This window comes from Carassius carassius, chromosome 39 (genome assembly GCF_963082965.1).
Source record: "Carassius carassius chromosome 39, fCarCar2.1, whole genome shotgun sequence".
Taxonomy (NCBI): domain Eukaryota; kingdom Metazoa; phylum Chordata; class Actinopteri; order Cypriniformes; family Cyprinidae; genus Carassius; species Carassius carassius.
This window is the reverse complement of record NC_081793.1, coordinates 24825580-24845117: the sequence shown is the minus strand read 5'-3', so window position 1 is coordinate 24845117 and position 19538 is coordinate 24825580. Positions and strand designations below refer to the sequence as shown.

The 19538-nt window shown below is 36.4% G+C and overlaps 1 protein-coding gene across 1 annotated transcript in view; it reads right to left on the bottom strand.

Annotated features, from left to right (window-relative positions):
- Positions 1-17281, bottom strand: part of LOC132121680 (cadherin-12-like) — a 388852-nt gene extending 371571 nt beyond the window's left edge. Inside the window, exon 1 of the mRNA XM_059531344.1 lies at positions 16834-17281. The gene's annotated coding sequence lies outside the window, so the exon portion shown is untranslated. The remainder of the gene's footprint in view (positions 1-16833) is intronic.
- Between the last annotated feature and the right edge of the window lie 2257 nt (positions 17282-19538).

Sequence of the window (19538 nt, the reverse complement as noted above, 5' to 3'; positions counted from 1 at the left end):
TGAGTGGGGTGATTTTAATGTATAAAATCTTTAGCATCCAGCAACAAAAGTGAAATGCCCAGTGTTTGGTGCTAAATAGCATGTTTAATTTTCTTTGAAAAAGTTAAAGGTGACTGCAGCAGCAACATTTTATTATGATATTATTGTAAACAAGCTTTCCAGTGAGTTGGCATTAAAAGGTTAATGCTCTGACTATAGCATTTGACACTGACGTACCACCTACACCAAACCCAACCTTAACCTTACCAATAGTGTTAACAAAAGCAAATGCGTAAGCAACAATGCCTGTTCAGCTTCCAAACATAAGGCACTCTTTTGTGGAGTGTCATGACTGGTGTTTCATGGGACTCTTACCAATCGCTCCACATCGTAAGCGCAACAATGTACCCGGGTGTGCTACCGAGCAAGTTTACTACATCTGAAAACTATACATACGGAGCTAGGTATACGTCAAAATGTATTAGTTTACAAATCATACACTATGACTACAGGTTTTTTTTTTTTTTTTTTTAAGATCATAACATGAGTACGGCGCAAGGAACCTCTCAAAAATACTGTAAACCTTTATTCATTAAAGATATGCCCTGTAATCATAATTTGTATGAAACGGTACACAATTTTTGTTGGTGTTTTATTAGCACTATTCAATTCAATTCAATTTCAATTCAAGTTTATTTGTATAGCGCTTTTTACAATACAAATCGTTACAAAGCAACTTTACAGAAAATTATGTTTCTACAATATTTAGTAGTAGCTAGTAGTTTGAGCACGTTTGACAGGATTTTAGAAAAATAAAAATAATAATAATAATACAAGACGTAGTCAGCTAGATGATGAACTATCAATATTATTAATTAATAGTAATTATATGATGCAGTCACACATGTAGCAATAATGGTGTTAATTTCATCCGGAAATGGCAGCGAAATGTTTGTATAGGTACATTTTTGTAGTTTTAGGCAGTCAGGTATTTCCAATGCGCCTTGGTTTCCCAGTAAATGTATGTTAGCATAAACATATTACATTGTGTTATTTAATTCTGACTGGCCAATAGTGACATTCTGTGGTCTAAAACTTCTATATAATAACTGCTGAACTGTATGTTGTATCATTGTAGTTATAAGCGGAAGATAATCCTGTCATAGTGGCTTTGCTGGTAAAATGAGGTCAAATGAGGAGTAAGCAAGTATGTTTATATTCTCATGAAATTCAGCTTTGTTGTAGATCAGACAGATGGCACATCAACAGGGGTAGAACCACTTGGATGATATACTTCAAATGAACAGTAGATTTTTCTGATGTAATCCAGCACACCACTGAAAAAAAAAAATCTGTAAAAATTCAAAAAGGAAATTGCATGCATATACTTTACTGTATACTATAATTAGTTTTCCTAAAATTGTTGACCCATTGGACAAGGAAATTATAATCAGGGGAAACACTTTTTTTTTCTCTCTTAATGAAATGAAGATAGGTATTGGCATGCAAGGATATAACCTCAGATTTCATGTGACATTCGGCAGCTGATGAAATATTAATTTCATAGAGGTAGGAAAAGGCTCTGGTGAAATGCTTGATTAGAATGTAATACTTATTCATACTGAAAATCAAAATGAGTATTTTCAGTCAAAGTCTTCACTTTGGCCTAAGTTGTATTTAAATAATGTGGTCAGCATTAGTAATCTAGACAGATGCAGTAGTAGTATATTAATATTTTTAGTGAGATGGATCTTTCCTCTGTCTTCCATTTCCAAATAATTATACAGTTTCCAAGGATTAATGCATCTCTAAATAGTATTAAGTCAAATCATGGTATTACTGTTGTTTCAGCATCTTGGAAACATTCGCAAAACTGACATGCTTAGAAAATCTTGTATTTTTTTTTTTTTCCTCAGCAGACATACACACCCAAATTTAAATTCATTCTCATAATATCAGACACAATTTCTGAGGGCTGTGCTAGCTAGAGGGCTCTTTGTGATAGACAAGTGCAAGACAATTTGTGTGGTGGCACTCAACTCCACGGCAGTCTTCTATGAACATGTAGCTCAGCTGGTAATGCACTGGACTGGCAACTACTGACACTTTGTTAATTCTATTTAGTTTTAGTAATAGTCAATGTGTTTTGATGCAAATATCTTTTATATGTCATATTCATTAATTTTAGACAAAAATAGCAGTTTGTGGTTGTAAAATTTTAGTTGACAAGTGCAAAATGCAACTTGACTTATGCATTTAGATTAGAACATAACTTGCATCATTGTGTGCAGTTGTAAGTTATAATATATTATTTATGTTGTGTATATACTGTATTTGATTAATCTCATGTGTATAAGATGCATTCGGTTGAGTTAATTAGTTTACCAGTGTTCAAACACTATCGTTCAAAAGAAAGTCTTTTCTATTTTCATTTATTTAAATATAATTTAATAATGTGAATCCAAAACTGAATTTAAAGCAGTCATTAGGTTTTAGTGTCACATTTTTTTTCGTAAGATTATAAAAGTCTTAACAATACACTACCTTTCAAATTTTTTTATTAATACTTATTGAATAAGAAGGCAACTGATAATAATAATAATATTAATAATAATAAAAATAATACTACTACTACTAATAATAATAATAATAATAATAAACTTTGTTAACAGACATTTCTAACACAGAAAATCTATTCATAGAGAAGCCCTCGGCGTGGCTTGGAAACTTTTAGGTATAGATGAGAGCGAATATGTATGGATGATATTGATTTGACACTTTGGGGCGTTTGTCTGAAAGGAGCATCTCTAATGCTTTGAAGTTGCTTCATTGATTTTGTTTAGTCATCGCTTGTGGCTGAGACTCTTCACCCCTTCTTCTCTCTTCACTTCCTCTTAATTTTATTGCTTTTGTACAACAACCACTTCAAGCTTTTGATCATCAAGCAGTATTCAGCCTTTCTCTTTTCTATACTATCCCTTCTGCCATTACCTTGCCAAGGGTAAACGAGAAAGAAGGATAAGAGATAAAGAGAGCGCGAGAGAATGTAATATGGCTAGGGGGAAATAGTCAGAGCCCATCCACTTCCCCATGTCCGTAAACTAATAGTCATTCACCTGTCTGACAGGAAATCTTTCCCCTGGTGCCAATGGGCAATGGCTGGGTTATGTTTAAGGTTACAAAGCCTCGGAGGAGACCATCAGTTCTGCAGGCCTCCTCTAGCACTCCCGTGAGCCGTAGGGCCTCACCGACAACCCTAGACTGATGAATGCAGCTAAAGTGGTAAGAGAGATGTGCTGCACAAATGTCGATCAGTCTGAGAGGATATATTACCAGCTGCAAAGAAGAGTTGTTGAGAGTTTGTCTGGAGGCCGATTACTAGCCTCTGCCTCAAACAGCACACCCACAACTGTCTGATGCATATTGGGCATGAGAAAAAAAAAGGTGCAAGTGAGTCCCTGTCACACCTATGGACAGTTTTGTGTGTATTTTCCTCCCCCATGTGCTCCATGTCCTTGTTTTGCCCTCCAGTGTTTGATTACGCCTTTATTTGGTCAATCCTGTTCCTGTTCCCATTAAGATCCATGTGTCTTCTTAATTCCCTCGTTTAGTTCCGGGTGTTCCCCATTTAGATCCTGTATTTAGCGCCATGATTTCTTGAGTCCTTAGTCTCAATTGTCATTTGCCAATGTAGTTTTGGATTTCCTTTGGTTTTTGTTATTAAAAGTCTCCTTGCTCTGCGCTCCCTTTGATGTTCTCCAAACCAAAAAACTTTGCTTTTCTTGTTAAAAAAAAAAGACCAATATGAATTGTTTTTAAAATTTTAGGTAAATTTTACTTTCAATTACATTTAAACAACAATTTTCTGTTTGCTCAATTCAATTCAAAATTCAAATAAAATTCATTTCCATATCAATTCAGAATGGTGTACAATATTGCACACAGTTTCACCACATTTGCTTGATTCTAGTGTAAATTATATTGTAAGGTTAAGTCTCATACTGTCAACATACACATATGGATAGAGTTCATTGTATGTTTGGAAATGTCATGCTGAGATTGATCCAAATGCTGAATATGTGGCAGTATATGCATTGCAGACACACACTAACACTTTTTCTATTTTACACACGAGTGCTCATACATTTTCTGTCCCTGCTGCAGAGGTGCTGTTTTCTGCATGGCTGTGGTAGGACTTCAGCCAGTTCATTTCTGTCTGGATGTTGTTTCACTGTATGGGTTTAACTTCGTCTCAGGAAAACCCATGAATATATTCAAAACTTCTTCCACAGCCCGAACCCATCAGCTATCCATTGACAGATATTCAAATAAGGGAGGGCGGCAATTTCAGTGTGTTGGAACAGAAAAATTTAATGATCATGTAAAACACTGAAAAGTATCAAAGCCATGCAGAGATATGAGTTAACAGCATGACGACAGAACATGGTGATATTGTCACTGCACACACAGCATCCACAGAAAAAAGAGGTTTATACAGGAGGAATATCATGGCACGGCATGTGAACCACATGCTGTAGAACAGAAATTAACTGTGCAGAGAGAAATGAAAATGATACAGTCTTTGATCTCCATTTTTTTTTACTTCGATAATTTGACACATTTAAAACAAAAACAGAATATTAAGTGATAAATATTAAACCAATTGAAATTGTAGCCTTCACAGCTTGTGCAATTAAATTTTTTAACTTTTAACTTTAATTACGTTAAATTGAACGTCAAAAGTTCATATTGATCATGTTATATTCTGTAATGTAAATATAAATCATACGCTGTCAATAAAAAAGGTTGCATTTTATGCATGCAACAGTCTTTCACTGGCAGTCTTATGAAAATGAGCCATGGTTTTACTAAAGTGACCATAGTTCAAATATAGTATTTGTAGTGATTGCCACTACAGTAAACATATTTTAACCATGTGTAAACAAAATATAACCTAAGTGGCAATTAAGGTGTAATGAATGTTAAAATGCGTTTCAAACAAAAAATTTTATACCCCATATCAATACCCATTTTACTCTTAGTAATTTAAAGGGATCATATAATGCGATTTCAATTTCTCCTTTCTCTTTGGAGTGTTACAAGCTCTTGGTGCATGAAGAAGATCTGTTAATTTGCAAAGACTAAAATCTAAAATCCAAAGAGATATTCTTTATCAAAGTTAAGACTGCCACACCCCCCTAAAATGGCTAATTCAAACATGCTCCCATGTCTACATCACTATGTGGAAATATTTGCTTAATGCCACCCAAATGTTCACGCAAAGAAAGAAGGCATGGTTTCAGTAACCGCAGTTGTCATTGAGACGCTGTGTGTATCTAGGCGAAAGCAAAAGCACTTTATTTGACTTCCGAATCTTTAAGATTACTTACAACAGAACAGCAACGCATTTTATGGACAACCGTTTCGTGAACCTAGGAGAGGAGGTGATTCTTTGCTATTTTTCACTGCATTGACAATCAAGTATGTTTTGTTATTAGTTTAAGTATTTGCTATTGAGAGAGAGAGACAGGGTCACATCACAGTGGAGTCAGCTGTCTTAACCGTCCGTGGCTTGTGTACTACAAACACATAGGAGCTTCATCACTGTGTCTCTCACACCACTCTGTTCCTCTTTCGGGCTTGAACTGATGGTAAAACTAAGGATATTATTGACTGTCTTTACATTTATTTTGAAAGATGAAGCTTGCGATTATGGAAAGGGGCATTACATTTCCGACTAGTGCTTGCGGTGTTCAGCCAATCACAATGTTGGATGAGTCAGTTGGCCAATCAGAGCAGACTGTGCTTGTCGGAATGAGGAACTTTGTAGAAAAAGATGCATTTGAGAGAGGCGGGGCATAGAGGACCTGCAATAATGTACAGTATTTGAAAAATAAAGTGTTTTTTAAACACTTGTTTGAAAGTTTTAAACAATTAAGAAACCTTAATAGTTCACCTAGAAATTAGAAATCAAAATTGTCACCATTTACTTACTCTAATTTTTTTTCCCCAAACCTGTATGCATTTCTTTTTTCTGTTCAACACAAAAGGAGATATTTGAAAGAATGTTGGTATGTTATTACCTATTATGGAAGTCAAAGGCTACCAGCAACTGTTTGGTTACCAGCATTCTTTAAAATATCTTCTATGTTCCATACAATAAAAATAAATAAATAAACTCATACAGGTTTTGAACAACTTGAGCATGAGTAAATGATTCATTTGTTGGTTGAATCTCTCTAAGGTTTGAAGGTGTGTAAGTCTCATGGATCGAAAGAACAGATAGAAGATTAAAGTTTTAGATCTGTGCATAGATATATAGATTGTGTAGTTTTGCACAATACCAAGAGTAAAATATGTTAGGCTATGGGATTATAAATTGATATTATATATCCTTTTTTATATATATACAGTATATATATAAAAATATGGTTGAGCTTGATTTCACATTTTCTTTTTGTATGGCAGAAGATGTTTTCATATGTGGCTTTGTTGCCATCTCATTCTTTATTATTATTAGTTTTGTTGTTGTTGTTGTTATTGTTTTAACTTATTTTCTTATTCTTCCAAGCCACCTCTGAGGGGAAGTCGTGGCCTAATGGTTAGAGAGTCGGACTCCCAATCGAAAGGTTGTGAGTTCGAGTCCCGGGCCGGCAGGAATTGTGGGTGGGGGGAGTGCATGTACAGTTCTCTCTCCACCTTCAATACCACGACTTAGGTGCCCTTGAGCAAGGCATCGAACCCCCAACTGCTCCCCGGGCGCCGCAGCATAAATGGCTGCCCACTGCTCCGGGTGTGTGCTCACAGTGTGTGTGTGTGTTCACTGCTCTGTGTGTGTGCATTTCGGATGGGTTAAATGCAGAGCACAAATTCTGAGTATGGGTCACCATACTTGGCTGAATGTCACGTCACTCTGCATTGGCAAAGAATTTGTCCACATCCCACCTTTTCTTTCTCTCAATGGAAAAATAATAACATTTACATTTAACAGATGCTTTTATCCAAAGTGATAAAATATAATTATATATATTTTTTTTTTTATTTATTTATTTATTTATTTTTACAGTATGTGTTCCCTGATAAATGAACCCACATCCTTTTAAGCTGCTAACTCAATGCTCTACAACTGAGCCACAATAATGTGAGTTCTTCATTGTCTGCAAATATTTGGAGAAAATGCAGAGAACAAGAAAGAGGGATTAAAAAAGTGGGAAAGATACTGTAGTTGAAGCATAGTTGAAGTGTTTATCTATTACGTAAAAGCATCAGAGTGAGATTTAAGTTAGTATGTAGATGTGTTGAAGCATGATGTTAATGTTACTGTCATTAAGTATGTGTATATGATCAGCTGCCAGAAACAAGCAGGGAGGATGGAGACAAATCAATATAAATGATGGCGAGAAGTGGCTATCATTCAGGGGGGAAACAGGTGCAATATCTCTCTCAGATAGAAGCCAATCCATCACAGACTTTAATTTGAGATGTTTAGTCCCCCTCCTGCTGATTGTCTCAAAGTGTGTGTGTGTATTTAGGTGTGGCAGGTGGAGGGTGACGGAGGGGTTATATGTAAAAAAAAAAAAAAAAAAACACTTGAAAATGGTAGAAAGGCTGAGGTCTGGAAAGGCAGAAAAAATACAAGTGATAGAAATTAGGAAAAAACAAAGAGGCTTTGTTCCAGTGCCAAGTGAAATGCCTTGCTGTTTGCTTCAAAGGGTGAATCTGAACTGCAATGGACTGATTTGAAATGTTCTAATTACATGGCAGCTCTCTGTGTTATACAAATGTCACTCTACTCGCAAAATAGCACTCTTCTGAAGCTAAGGTAAATATCTTATTAATTTGTCATTCAAAGGTTTGGGGTTGTTAAGATTTTTGAATTGTTAATATATTTTAAAATGTAATTAATTAATTAATTAATTTTAAAATGCAATTTAAAATGCTGCTTCATATTTTGAGCCTGGTCTTATTGTTTATACACAGGTATTTGTATGTAACGTTTACATGGCCGCTGCTGGCCAAATGGGTGCCCTAAGCAGGATTGTATTGTTGTGCCCTCCTTCCTCAAATATGATGATGAAAAAAATACCTACTATAGGGGTGAAAAAATTACTTTAATCAAATAAAAAACTAAATGAATAAATTGTATTTTTTTTCAAATTACAATTGTAGCTCTCGACATTTACCTATGGCTATAACTTTATTATGACTAATTTATTTTATAGTCTCAAGCATTAAGAAATCATGCAAAAGGAAATTAAGCAGTATTACTATGATAACACCATGGTTTATTTTTGTAAGGGTTGTGATAAGCATGTTTTTTGTTGAAGAAATTATAAAGGCTGTGTCATCTATAGCAAAAAGGTGGCCAAAAATGAAAGATTAAGTTACTATTTGAATTAAATGTTTGGTCAGTAGCCTAAACAAGGATTTGATTCTCCTGTAAGTGTAACAGCAGCAATTACATGGCATCTGGCTCCCTTTGTAGGCATTTGTAATAACGTACATACATTGTTTATTTTTTATTTGCCTACATTATGTATTTTAAGTTGTATTATTAACCAATCATTATTGACTCATTGTTTTTTTTATATAATGCATTTTAAGTCATTTTAAAGGCTATTGATGGCTTAGCTCTTTTTTATAGCAACAACAACATCAAAAAAAATATTACAGTATATTAATACTTTGTAAATTATTATTTGAAGTAACAAATAATAACAAATTTGCAGTTACCATGGCAACAAGAACATGATTTGTGGTGTTATTGTTAAAACCATGGGTAATTAAAAAAAAAAAAAAAAACGTTCACAGGAATGTGCCTGAGAGTGATAAATGGGCCTATTTTTTACCTAAGTGATTACAATTGTTTTATGACTGCAAGCCTTTCTCCTCAATTGCTATTGAGTTTCAAATTTGCGTTTGAGCCCATGTGAAAAAGTAGCATAATTTACATATGATTTACAGTTTATTTTAATAAATATCCAACATTCAATTCAATTGTGCTTTACAGCTGTCACCTAGATGAACAATTAAAGTTGTTTTTATGAATGTAAGTCATTCTCCTCAAATGCTACTGACGTTAGAAAAGTGTATACCAAAATCGCATGTAACTTTAGAGACGGTCCCTAAATTTGAGACTTTGGAAGATCTAACGTCAAGCCAACTTTTTTATTTTTTATTTTTTTACTTTCTTTAGTTTTCTTTTCTCTGCGCCGGATTGCTGATGTCCTTTACCTGGACATATATGTTCATCCATCAAGACTTTCAGAATAGCAGTAACAATGTCACAGCAGCAACGGATCTATCTGTAACCGTAAGGTGACATCTCAATTGTATGCGAGCAGACACGTGCACATGCTAGTACACACACAAGCAGCTCTGCCTGTGATAAAACAGTGTAGAAATGAGCCCCTTTATTGAAGTTTTAAACTACATATGGCCCAAAGTTACTTTCTTTAGTTTTCTTTTCTCTGCGCCGGATTGCTGATGTCCTTTACCCGGACATATATGTTCATCCATCAATTATGAACATTCAGCCGAAAACATGAGGTGCAAGCGGTCGCGAGCGCGAGCGCGGATGGGAGAATGGCGGAAGGTTTTTTTTTTTTTTTTTTTTGAGCAACTGGGATGGTGCCCCCTCTGGGAGTTGGTGCCCTACGCAGACTGCGTTCTCTGCGTGTAGGGAGCGACGGCACTGAACGTTTACAAGCACAAAACATACAATTTTGTATGTTTTGACTGATGCTGAAACACACAATTTGGACTTATTTCGACATTTAAAACATTATTACATATTTATAGCTAAAAAAACGTAAAATAGTTATGTATCTTTTATATCATTCTGATATTTGTATCAAATATGCATTTTTTTTTGATAATCAATTGAGATTTTTAGACCTCTTAACCTACCCCACACATAAGCAGACCCATTTTATAGTGATTATAAAAAAACTTAAAATGTCTTACACCAAAATGTGCAGGGAAATTACCATTTTAGTAACAATATAGCATTAAAAATATATTTTGAGTCACTAATCCCACCTCTACCTCTAAACCTAACCATAAACATTTCTTAAAAATATGTACAGTATAAAGAAAAGTGCATTCATAATCATTTACATATTAATCAAATATCAAAAGCAGCATGACAAGTATTGCCAGTCACAGCATATCGGAGTAAACTTATTTTGTGTCCCATTGCAAAACAAAGTAAATATTACATAAGTTATCATTTTTAGGTTTTAAAGTGTAGTCTTGTTTAACGTGTATTTTTTAAAAACGGGATGGCAGCAGAAATCCCACGGAACAGAAGGAAAAAGTTACTTCATGCAATTAATGCAACTGAAAACATAATGCCATTGATATGACATCTGAATACAATAAAATAAAATGATAAAGCTTTGATTGCAATATTCATCTTGTTGCAAAGCATCCTGGGATTGCATTCTTTTTGAAGGACATATCCAATGCTGCCTTTGAATTTGGCTAAAATAAAGCTCTTATGATGCCTAGCTACGTAGGCAGCTCAGTAGTTTTTGGAACGGAGTCTGTAAATGCTGTATTGTTGCCTCAACCTTGAAACACGTCAAAATGATTTTCATTCTCTTTCACCTTTTTCAAGGCTGCTATCAGTTGAATAGATTCTGCATCAGAGCTGCTGCATTATACGTTTCAAGACTTTCAAAATAGCAGTAACAATGTCACAGCAGCAACGGATCTATCTGTAACCGTAAGGTGACATCTCAATTGTATGCGAGCAGACACGTGCACATGCTAGTACACACACAAGCAGCTCTGCCTGTGATAAAACAGTGTAGAAATGAGCCCCTTTATTGAAGTTTTAAACTACATATGGCCCAAAGTGAAGGGAGTCCAAATAATCTCAACTATTGATCGGCGTTGGGAAGAAGGCTCTCCACAGGAGTGTTTGCGGCACTGAGTGTTGATGGCAGGCATATCCGGATGAGTGATCTGGTCGGATCTTGCGCTTTGGATGAAAATGATAATGGATACTCAGATGCACACACGCACACACCCAAGTTCAATACCAGGAGCTATCATCACTGTGAACACAAAGGAGGGTAAGAGCTGCTGGTATGTCCTTCCATTAAAATTACATGGGTGAAGAGAAAAGAGTAGAGATGGGAAAGATAGAAGCAAGATCCTAGAAAGTAGGGCTGCTCCGATCCCGATCGGCCGATCGTTATGCGCATCTCGTCAGTAAAGCCGGTTCTCTAATCAGCGGTAAATTCCATCAGGTGCGTGATTTCACATAGAGCAGCTGTTACTACACAGAGCTGTTGTTAACTGAGAAGATGCGCAAAACCACGTTCATTTTCAGCGTTTATTTGCGCATCTTCTCAGTTAACAACGGCTCTGTGTAGTAACAGCTGCTCTCAGGGGCGCTGCACAAGAACCCGGGCCCTCTGATAGGCAGTCCTAATGTCCCCCCCCCCCCCCTTGAAAATATATATTCAAGACTTTTCAAGGGCCCTCTCTTCCTTTGGGGCCCTGGTAATCAGTACTGGTTTTACCCCCAGTCCGACGCCCCTGGCTGCTCTATGTGAAATCACGCACCTGAGGGAATTTACCGCTGATTAGAGAACCGACTTTACTGACTAGATGCGCATAACGATCCGCCGATCGTGATCGGCACAGCCCTACTAAAAAGGGTTGGAGGGAAGATGCCAGATACAGAAAGAAAATGAAGAGATTAACCAGAGCACAGAAAGAAAGAACTGTAGTTCACTTAAAAGCGAAAATTCTGTCACCATTTTTTTTTACCTTCATGTTTTTCCCTGTATGGCTTTCTTTCTTTCTTTTTTTTTTCTTCTGTAGAGCACTAAAATAAGAAATTGTAAACACAGTTATGACTGTGCTATTTCCATGGAAATAAATGGTGACTTACGCTTTTAAGTCTATGTAACTCATGCGGTATATTTAAACTTTCTAGAGTCAAATGATATGCAGCATTTTGTGACAAAAAGACATTTGACAGTATTTCCCTCCAATAAGCTGTTATTCATTGCGACTAGAATATTAAGTGAACTGAACCGGATCAGTCGGATTCGTTAATGAATCATCTAGACTGAATTTCGATTCACATTCTGAGTTTAATAGTGATGATTCTAATGATTCAATCAGGAATTGAACACATCTGTTTTCCAGTCAGTTATAATGTGCATAAAATATTGCAAGTAATATAAAGCACTTTTTTTTTTTTTGATGTTTTCTAATTTATTGGAAAAGCGCATCGAAAACATTCTTCAAATTTTTTGTTTTTGGACGACATGAGGTTAAGCAGAGGTTGCCAGAGGTGTCATTTTGGGATGAACTATTCCTTAAACTAAGGCCTTAATGACTGTGACTTTAGATATGTATTATTTTGTTTGATTCATTAATAATCATTCAGACTGGATTTCGGTTCTCATTCTGAACCAAATCTGATGATAATTGTAATGATTCACTAAAGAACTGAAAATTGTGGCTTGATGTCAACTTCTTCTGCAGAAGAAAGTCATATCATTTTGGAATGGCATGAAGGTGAGTAAGTGATGAAAAGAGCTGTCATTTTTTGGATGAACTATTCCTTGAACTGTCTGAGGCCTTGTTGACTTTGGAATTAGAGGGGTTCAGATGCCACCCATTCAGTCTCCAGGATATCTGAAGGCCTTCGTCAATCACACAATATGTACACAGGATTACGGTGGATCTTCCTTGCAGCCTTCTGCGGTGTGCAGCACACCAGAGAGTATATCCTCCTCTGTACAGCACTGCCCAACCATTCACTCCTCAGTGCTCTTGCACTGCATCAGCGATGGCTTATTCAGCTGCATTATGCATTGAGATCAATTTAAGAGAGAACCAGAGATAAGCGGCACAGGTTTGTGTGAATGAAAAGAGCCATAAGGAATAAGGAACTTGATGCTTTGGAGTGTAAAGGGAGTGTGAAGTGACTAAGAAGTGTCTAAAGGACATGTTGTGAAGTATCTCTGGGCCATAGCATCTACTTTAGCAGCAATCTTTTCTCTGAAGTCCACTTACAATGTTAAAGGTTTCTTGTAGCAGAAACAGTTATCTTTTAGATTTTTGTGATCATTTGTCTCCCTTTTTGTGACCTTTAGAATTAATAAACACTACATATTTCATCTACTGTTCCATTAGTATTCCTACAGTACACAAATGCCCTTTTTGCATATGAAATAAGTAACTGCAATTACAAATTGTGGGTTTGCTGTGTATTCTAATATGTGTGATGCTTCTCTAGTTGATGCAAAACATACTACATATTCTACTTACACTAAATATTCAAAGGTTTTTGGTCAGAAAGATATTTATGCTCACCAAGCCTGCATTTATTCAAAACTATAGTAAAAACTGCAATATTGTGAAATAATACTGCAATTTAAAATAATTATTTTCTATTTGAATTTGAATTAAAATGTAATTTATTCTGTGATTGCAAAGGTGAATTTTCAGCATCATTACTCCAGTCTTCAGTGCCACATGATCCTTCAGAAATCATTCTAATATGCTGGTCTGGTGTTTAAAAAACATGATATATTATAAAATATGGAAAGAAAAAAAAGTGTTACATTTTTACAGTGTTACAACCATTCTTGGTTTCCCGTCTTTCAGTTGCTCATCTATAACATTAGGATCAGTCAGAAGGCCAAGCAGAGTGGAATTCGCCACATCTGAATACACTGTCAGAAACAATAAATGTGCAAAAAGTGCGCATTTGGCTCATCTATGAGGCAGTTCCCTCAAAGCTATATGTGTGTACCTTATATACACCCAATGTGTGTATGTTACCCTTTAATGACTAATAGAATCAGGCACAAATGTATGGCTTCTAGGTAAAATTTTTATGACAGTGTATAAGCTGGAATGTTTCTTGTTTACCTCTAAATAGGTGTTATGTACTGTATGTATATAAGGGCTGCAATATGTATATATGTGCTTTCTGAATGACCCATGTTTGCAACTTATTTCCATAATGGTGTGGTGGAACACAGTGTGTCTACATTGTGCACTGAATTATTTTATTTATATATAAAAAAAAAACCATGCTTCATGATATGGTGTTTAATTTGGTTGTTTTATGGAGATGGATAGGCATGGTGGTTTTATGGGAATGGTGAAGGGGTTCAAGGCGAATCTGGATGATTGGGTCTATAGCGCGCACACACACACACACACACTCACAGATATATCAGTGTGTCCAGCTGTTATTGACCCTTGTGCTCTTGTCCTTGGACCTGTGCCACTTCATGTCATCACACCACTTCATGAGGGACATAGGGACATGTCGAATCTTGTGCTCTCGTTCTCCTCCGTCTCAGGGTTCCCATCTGCTTTGAGCTGATTAGACCTCATTTAGCTCACCCTCAGAGTTGTCTCCCTCCCTCGGTGCTGATTGTCTCTCTCGGATCTGTCTGTCTCTTGTTACCAACTGGTCAAAATAGGATTCCTCATTAAACCCAATGCTAGCACATCTGCTATAATTCCCTCTGGAAAATAGGACTCTTGTTGGGACATGGCTTTGTTTTCACCAGTAGCTCAGATCACTAGGATTTCTGCTTCTTCTACTGTCTGCTCTGATCTTGAGCACAAAAAGCAAACCAAGACCTGTCAACTTGGGGTTTCTAAAGTATGTTCAGGAGGGATCTATTCTATCTATTGTCCCTGCCTACTGATTTCAGACACTGATTGAACCCTGACCTTCCTTGAATTTGTAAAGGCTGGCTTGATCCCGGGAAGAGAGAGGATGCATTTTGGCTGTGAGTTAAATTCCATCCATCCACTGACTGACTGACTGCATTCATCTTTTTTAATATACATTTTCTGTCCTAGAGTGTCCCACAAATCTGTGCAACCTTTAACAGATGGATGGGGATCAGCTTTTTTACTGTGCGGCGTTTGCAATGCTGCAACAGATCAAGTGAAAATAGGTGGATAAATTAGAAAGGGACCGATATTGTGTCATATTCCTAGCAAATCACGTCCTCTCATTTCTGACAGCTAGAGACAAGAGTCTGAAGGAATTAAAGTGGATGTCACAGCTCACTTCCTATTATTTTGAACGCTATTTTCTACTTTATTCTAGGAATGCTGATGCTGAATTTGACTATACATAAGGGATTAAGCCACACCTCTCTTGGCACACACACACATAAAAGCTGCCACAGTTTGCACAAACAACCACTAAAAATTATAGATATGTTGCATCTGAGGGAAAACTCAACACCAGAGTGTGATTCTATATTTGGTTACACTTACCATAATAATGAGCAATTCTGACAGTCATGAAGTGCTTTCTAACATGAATCACTGTGCATTTGATCATTGTATTAAATCTACAGATGATGTCCTTTTTGCATCTCAATGCAAAATGAGATTCTGAAGCATTTTTGTTTCTGAAGCGTTTCCCACAAGAAAAAAAATATGTTAGGAGTTTTATTGGTTCAACAACTTGTACTATGGTTTCCAAATATCTGGGACTACTTGTGAACATATACTCTGTTTTGCTTTTTTTTTCATTAACCGTTTTCCTTACAAATTATATGATCACGAACATTTTATGAACATCTGCATGAACTCAACAAGAGTAAAACCAGATCATTGGATACTCCAGCATGATTTCAAATGTTCCAAAGAGCATCTTGTGCTTCAGTGGAAGCAAGAACATCTAGTCTTTTGTATAAAGAAGTTCACTTGGTTAATTTTACTTATAAATTATTATTATTCCTCTTTTTTTGTCCAGGTATTATATAAGCCAAATTGTGCATTCTCACATAATTCTAACTATGGCACATCTGCCTCACTAGAAACAGAAATACTAGTGTATGTGTGTGATTCACATACCTCAGCAACACAGAACTGCTTGAGTTATAATCCCTCTGGCATTTCACAAAATCCATAATCTCTGAGATTAAATTAACAAATATATAAACACCAGACCCCGGCGCTTTGTACATGCATATCTCTATTGATAGTATGACAATGATGTGGGAGAAACAAAGATTAGCAAGTGCATTATGTGGATTAAGTCTCGTTCTTCACAACATGCTGAAACTGTTCACTGCACTGCTGTTTCATATGGGAACAAACTGTCAGGGAAACACTATTTTAGAGCCTATATTGAGATATCCAGCATTGCTAGTAATTTGTCTGTTCTTTTTGAGTCCTCAAAAGCACTTGAAGCAGATCCTTGATGTTGCCCAACTGTCTCTTGGCAGCAGCTCTCTCTCTTTTTTTTTTTTTTTTTTTTTTTCAACCTGTGATTCACAACTTTGTGGCAGTGCGAAGCAAAGCGCGCACCTGCTTGTATATGTACATGTTGGCTCACACTCATAACTGAAGCTCACACACACACACTTCAAGTATGAGTGTTTGTATACTGGTGGGTTGCAATCAGGACTTCCACTCCAATCTCTGTGAGCATCAAGCCAGTTTTCACCTCGCTCTGAACAGTCAGGCAGCAAAACAACCATCTCACAGCTCAGCCTCCACAGTCAAACTCTCATGCGTTTCCAAAAAGGAGGGCAAAAACTGCTAAGTTCTAAAGGGTACAGGGATTAATCATGGGTTTGCACTGAGTCTTAGCACTGAAAGTATTGCAATTTACATTGACTGAATGTCTGGGCATAATCACTCATGACTGAAGATGCTGACATATCAGTGACTTGGCTGGAGCTTGACAGGAACCCAACAATTAAACCAATTTTAGAGCTATACATTCTCTGTTTTTGCTCCACGCTCCCTAAAACACTTCATTACTGCCCTGGCAAGAAAGTCCACGCAGCAAAACACACACAGACTCAAGGGATTTGAGCATTGAACACATCCTACCTTACTTGAGTCCTTTTCCAAAGGCAAAAATTAGATGGATGGAGGCTTGAAATCAGTAAAATCCAAATGCTTCACAAACTCTTTTCCTTCATCTGCCCTCAACCTCTTTCCCCTTTTCGATTCACCTTGCCTTCGTGGTTTTAGTTCCTTGTTTTTTCATCTACTCTCTCTCTCAGCAGTCTACCGTTCTTGTTCATCCTGTACAGTACAGAAGCGGAGACAGATGCGCGTGCAACTACTGAGAAACGAAAAAAAAGGTTAAGCGAGTGCGCGCGAAGTGTAGATTCCTGCAGTTTTCGCATGAACAGAGAGCGCGCGCGCTTGCGAGTGTGTGAGACAGAGTGACAGTGAGTGAGCTTGTCCGTGAAAAAAGACAGAGCGGAATGAGGGATGCTTTGCTGACTGCTTCGCTGTCTTAGCGGTCCGTAGCGCGCGTGATTGGACAGAGTGCGACCCCTGTCAGGTCTCAGGAGTGAGGGATCTTCATCAACTAGATTAGAGAGATGGAGCCTCCCCTTCATCCCTCGTTCCCTCCCTTCGCAGAGAAGCAGCGATCGGTGCGGTCATCGCAGGATATGCTAATCATCACGTTCATCGGGTCTCACGGGTAACGTGTCTCTTCAAAACTAATGCACCTGCAGATGGCCTGTGTTAGTCTGGTTGGTTGGTTTATCTCTATTAATTTGTTTTTGTGTGCAGGTAAATAGAGGCACGCGAGCTTGTGTGTAAATTATTTTGGCACAAGGCTTGGTAGAATGATTTATTTAAGTTCAGTTCCAGAATGTAAATAATGGAAATGGGATGCATTTTAATTTGAACTTAAAGTGACATGCAAATTAAAATAATTTGTTTAGTTATTTAGTTTGTCATTCATTATGTTATTTTTTATGACATTCTTTCACAGTGTAACACTAAGCAGACTGTTTTTAAAATGATCAATATATATTTTTTATAATATTTATGTTAATATTTAATTTTATAAAGCTATCTGAATATATTTTGCAGAATATTTTAATGTGTAATTTATAGCCACGTTATAATTTAACAGTTTCCATGGTTGTGTTAATTGTGTTGACAGTTTAAAACTCAATTTAGTGAATTATGTTCAACATTTATAATCATGTTTTGTCATGAAATTCTAAAATGACAATTCTAAAACCACATCTTTCACTACAACAATGTGATAAAACCCCTCCCCACTCCCTTACATGCTAATCATGTTGTTTATTTATTTATTTATGTGTCTCTGCAAGATGTTTAAACCATTACTCTTAGTAAGTGACAGGTCTTCATCAATGCTGACCTATTTTTGAGGGATTCCTGCTGCTCAGCAGAGTCAGTACACCGATGCATGTGGGGAGCATTTACATGCAAAAATATTATACAGTTGGGAGCTAAGACCACTAGGGAAATTTTAAATATTAAAATGTTCAAATTTCTGAATTGTGTGTGCTGCTACCAGTAGTTGGCATGATGACTGAATGTGTGAATGCAGGCTGGAGTCTTTTACACACAGCTTCAACTACTGCTCTCATAAAGTGACAGGCAAATATAGATGGTGATATGTGACCTTTAAGGATAGGGTTTGTCATGGAGAGGAGCTGTGTGCCTTGACGGCCATCACTCATGGGAAAGGTTAACATCTCTGTTACGGTTCTCCTGCATCGCAAATAACCAGACGTACAATTCATGAATGCAACATGCAATAATGTTTTTTATTTATTCTTATGTATTTTTTTAAGTGTACCAAAAGTTATTTAAGATTCTGAAGTAAACCAACTTTTCACATTTTCATGGTCAGAAAGGAAATAAGCATAGTGCTGTAAACTTCCCTTTGAATTTAAGGTGCTGGTTTTTTTTTCAGCATGTTTCACAAGATGTCGTATTCTTCCTCTCATAACCTTGTTCAGTTTTTGTTAAAACCTTAACTTAACATATAGACGCTTGAGGTTTTCAATGGTTTGTCCTTCAGAATGGGATAGAGAGAACAAGATTTGTATGACCAACACCGTCTTCCACCGTATTCATCTTTCTGGACTGTCATATATATTTTATTTACTACTTAATGTTAAAAACTGATTTAATGTTGGAAAATGTTGCATTATACAGAATATTAATAAGAAAAACACTTTTTTCATATTTGTCTTGCAGGCACATTTGTCTTGCATCTATTTTTGTATTATCTTCCCTTTAAGAATCCTTCAAACAAATATGTTTAATTGAAAAACAGCACTGAACAAGACTATTATACCATTTATACCATTATAATTGGATTTCAGAGATTGTATTTTCAATATGATTAAATTTGTCTTACTGCACTCTCAGATTTCCTCATTTGTTAGTGGAAAAACAAGATCAAAGTTTTACGATTTTAAATCATTGCTTCTTGAGTAAGTTATCTGGAAAGCATGTCAAAAAGACCAATTAAAAGCTGAGAAATCATTTTTCCCAGCACAGGTACTTAAAGTTTGGTTTGTGTCCTTTTCCCTTCCGTTCCTTTTATATATATATATATATATGCATATCCAGATCCTTTCTCCTTTAAATATGTCACAAAAGGTCATAAAAACAAAAACTTGCATGCCTTACATGATCTGGTTTACTGTTCGTTGGCAAGTATATTTAAATGCTGTTTGTATGACTATTTTCTTTACCTTGTTTTAGTATAGTAAATTACTGAGGTAAGGGGGCAGTCCTTCAATGTT